Source organism: Suricata suricatta, chromosome 1, assembly GCF_006229205.1.
Source record: "Suricata suricatta isolate VVHF042 chromosome 1, meerkat_22Aug2017_6uvM2_HiC, whole genome shotgun sequence".
Classification (NCBI taxonomy): domain Eukaryota; kingdom Metazoa; phylum Chordata; class Mammalia; order Carnivora; family Herpestidae; genus Suricata; species Suricata suricatta.
Window position 1 is genome coordinate 95,877,383 of NC_043700.1, and position 4,737 is coordinate 95,882,119.

The 4,737-nt window shown below is 36.7% G+C and overlaps 1 non-coding gene across 1 annotated transcript; it reads left to right on the forward strand.

Moving 5' to 3' along the window:
- Positions 1 to 2,318: 2,318 nt before the first annotated feature.
- Positions 2,319 to 2,421, forward strand: LOC115303427. Its single transcript, XR_003914053.1, has one exon. It is a non-coding gene; the product is annotated as a U6 spliceosomal RNA (small nuclear RNA).
- Positions 2,422 to 4,737: the final 2,316 nt, after the last annotated feature.

The window sequence follows — 4,737 nt, forward strand, 5'->3', positions numbered from 1 at the left end:
TATCCTATTTCCAAATAAGGTCACATTCTCAGGTACTGAGAATGAAGATTTTAACATACCTTATTTGGGAGGACACAATTCAACCTGTAACACTATGTAAGAACCACCAAAACTTAAAGTTACACTCGTCAGCCCTGCCAGATGTCTCATTCTCCACATGTTAAGGATGCATGTGCTATAGTGCTCTCCAATATTTTTCTCCTAGTTTACTTTTCAAATAATAAAGACAAAAATTCTCCCTTTTCAAGTTTTGAAGTAATCCAAAAGTGATATAAAGGAGTTGGTTAGCATTTGGAGGTAAAACTTAAACTTTTAACTGGTAAGGGCCTGCTAGAGAACATGGTTTATATCTATGTGTAGGTAGGTGTCCAGATCCTGAAGCCCAGGATTCAATGTACCCATCCAGTGCCAGGGCAGCCAGACCACAGATACATCACATATAAGGATACACTTAAGTTAACCTCAACCCTGGTATTTTGCCATAAGGTCCAAATGACAGATGTCTACTTTCACAGCATTCCTCACATCCTAAACTGGTGGGTGATCAGAGATCATGTCCTTTTATAGGTGACCATCATAGCTAATCAGTGTAAAGGCAGTAACACAAACAAGAGATGTGAAGAGATGTCATTTTGATGTATCATTAATCTAAATGAATATCTGGATATTCACTTTCAAATTATGGCCAAGTACTCAAGATTTAACTTGTGTTAAAACTCTTCTTATCAAATTTTGTGTAGATGACAGTGGTGGAAGAGGCATAGCTTTTAGGTCTTCCCAAATTCCAACATAAAAAAGACAGTGAAATTAAGAAAACAGCGGACAGCATTTACAACAAAACTAGGAGACAAGGTACTCCAGGGATCCCCAAAACACAAACCAGTAAGAGCCTCAAGACCAGCACATCATCAGCATCTGTTTCAGAGAAAAGGTGGAAAAGCCATCGGATGACTCAACCTGACAATAGGAGACCTTAAATGGCCACCAGATACTCATGGGGAGGCAGAGTGGCCAGTGACAGCAACAGCAGAAATGAGAGGGAGTCATCCCTAGATTAGCAGATGAGGCAAGGGTCCTGCAGTAAGTCAGGCTGGTGGCTTAGCAGCACCACCTTCCCGCCTTCCACAGGGGCTCACACTCAGGTGGACTAGGAGGTGCTAAATCAAAATCTATTAGGAGGGAACGACATAGATGAAGGAAAGAGAGGGTCCAGATAAAAGTGGGGCAGACAGAGCAAAAACCAAAAACAACTCAGAAAAATCACCTTAAACATTAAAAAAAAATTTAACACTGCACAGAAACAAAAGAGTTGTTAAAACAAATATCCTTCTGATAATCAGGAGAACTAAATTCACATAAAAATGAATAACAGAAATGTGTCAAGGCCAAACCCAAAGATATGACATGTTTTCTTTTTTTTAACAGTTTTTTAAGCTTTTAAAATGTTTTTATTTATTTTTGAGAGAGAGAGAGAGAGAGAGAGAGAGAAAGAGAGAGAGAGGCATTGTGAGCAGGCAAGGGTCAGAGAGAAGGGGAGACACAGAATCCGAAGACAGGCTCCAGGCTCTGAGCTAGCTGTCAGCACAGAGCCTGATGCAGGGCTCGAACCCAAGAACTGCAAGATCGTGACCTGAGCCGAAGTCAGACACTTAACCAACCGAGTCACCTAGGTACCCCAGATATAACATGTTTTCAATAAAAAGTCCTATTTGAGAATTTTTCACATCCTGTGAGTATGAAGTAAATTATAGTTTTTGTTACTTTAACTTTCATGAGGAGGAAAAATAAGTTAAAAATCATGATAAATTACTTTTAATTTTGATATAACAAAGAATGTAAAGAGAAAGGAAAAAGAGCTATATTGTTAGAAAAACTATTTAAAACATTTATGTCTCGCTAATCACCTTTCAATTTGTGACTACTAAAATTATTACACCAGTTTTCAAAATTATTTTCAGATGTATTCTTGATTCCTATTTCTTTCTCTTATGTCAGTATTTGTTTTTGGCTTTGATTTCAGCTAAATATTGACTTTAACTCCTGGCTCTTTAGCATTTGGAAAAAGTATGTATCAGTGCATCTGAATCCTGTAAGATTTATGGCCTGGATGACAAAAAGAGAACATGGATTCTCAGTGGGTTACTTACTCCCAAAAGAAGGATAAGAGAAAGAGGCTGGGATGTGCCTCCTCAATCTCTCTAGACCCATCAATCAGATTAAGTCTTTATCAATTATTTACTGCTGTTTAAAAGCCACCTGAAAGCTTAGTGGCTTAAAAGGACAAAAATTTTATCTGTTCACAATACCATGGGTTGTGCTTGCTTCAGCAACAAATATACTAAAATTGGGACAATAGTGAGAAAACTAACATGGCCTCTGTGCAAGGATGATGTGCAAATTCATGAAGTGTTCCATATTGTTAAGGGGTCAATTCATCAAGAAGATATAATTATTGTAAATATAGGCACCCAACATCATAGCACCTAAATACTAAGCAAATAGTAACAATTCTGTTAGGAGAAGTTGACAACAATACAATAATAGTAGGAGATTTCAATACTTCACTTTCAGCAATGGATAGCTCAGCCAGAGAGAATATCAACAAGAAAATGTTGAACTTGAACCGTACATTGGACCAAATGGACATAACAGACATATACAGAATGTTCTGTCCATTAGCTTTTCTCAAGTACACACAGAACTTTCTCCAAGATAGATCAGATGATAGGCTACAAAGCAAGTCTTAGCAAAGAAAGAAGACTGTTATCATACCAAGTATGTTTTCCAACCACAATTTCTAGTATAACTAGAAATCAACAATGAGAGGAAAGTTGAAAAATTTATAAGCATGTGGAAACCTAAACAACATACTCCTGAACAGTCCATGGGTCAAAGAAGAAATAAAAAGCAAGTTTAAAAAAGTGTCAAAACAAATGAAAATAGAAACACATGGGATGCTGCATGAGCAATTCTTAGAGGAAAGTTTAGAGCAATAAATGCATACATATATGCTAAGAAAATAGAAAGATCCGAAATACACCTAACTTTATACCTTCAGGAACTAGAAAAAGAAGAACAAACTAAGCCCAAGTTGAAGAAGGAAGGCAGTAACAAAAATTAGAGCAGAAACAAATAAAATACACACCAGAAAAACTCTAGGAAATACTACTGACACTAAGCTGTTTTTTTAAAAAGATAAACAAAATCGACAACATTTTATCTACATCAACTAAGAAAGAAAAAAGAGAGAGAAACTCAAATGAATAAAATCAGAAATGAAGGAGGAGACCTTACACCTGGAATTACAGTAATACATAGTATCATAAGAGAGTACTATGAGCAATTATGGACCAAAAAATCAAATAAACCAGAAGAAATGGATAAGTTCCTAGAAACATACAACCTAACAAGTCTGAATCAGGAAGAATTAGAAAATCTTTATAGACTGGGACACCTGGCTCAGTCAGTTAAGTGTCCAACTCTTGGTTTCGGCTCACATCATGACTTATGGTTCGTGGAATCAAACCCCTTGTTGGGCTTCATGATGACAGTATAGAACCTGTCTTGGATTCTCTCTCTCTCTCACTCTGTCCTTCCCCTGCTGACATACACATACACTCTCTCAAAAGAAATAAATAAACTTACAAAAGAAAAAAAAAACCTTAACAGACCAATAATAAGAAGATTGAATTAGTAATCAACAACCTCCCAAAACTGGAAAACCCAGGAACAGATAGCTTTACTGATAAATTATATCACATATTAAAAGAATAATTAACAATAACCCTTTTCAAACTTTTCCAAAAAAATTGAACAGGAGGGAACACTTTCATTCTTCTTCATTTTACAAGGCGAGCATTACCTTGATACCAAAAAGCAAATAAGTATACCACAAACAATAACAACAACAACAACAAAATAACAAAATAATAACAACAAAACCCTATAAAACAATATCCCTGATGAATATAGATATAAAAATGCTTAACAAAATATTAGCAATCTAAATTCAACAGCACATTAAGTACTTTATCCCAGGGATGCAAGGATGATTCAACATACACAAATCAATAAATGTGATAAACTGTATTAATAAGACAAAAGTCATGTGATCATTTTAATAGCTGTGGAGAAAGCATTTGACAACATATAACATCTTTCATGATAAAAACCTTCAACAAATCAGGACATCCAGATGGCCTACAGGCACATGAAACGATGCTCAGCATCACTCATAATCAGGGAAATACAAATCAAAACCACACTGAGATACCATCTCACACCAGTCAGAGTGGCTAAAATGAACAAATCAAGAGATTCACATTTTGCTGGCAAAAATGTGGAGAAATGGGCACCCTCCTACATTGTTGGTGGGAATGTAAGCTGGTGCAGTCACTCTATAAAACAGTGTGGAGGTTCCTCAAAAAACTATCCATAGAACCCCCTTATGACCCAGCCATAGCACTGCTAGGGATTTACCCAAGGGATACAAAAGTGCTGACACATAGGGGCACATGTACCCCAATGTTCATAGCAGCACTGTCAACAATAGCCAAATCATGGAAAGAGCCTAAATGTCCATCACCTGATGAGTGGATCAAGAAGATGTGGTATATATACACAATGGAGTACTACATGGCAATGAGAAAGAATGAAATCTGGCCATTTGTAGGAAAGTGGATGGACCTTGAGGGTGTCATGCTAAGCGAAATAAGTCAGGCAGAGAAGGACAGATAC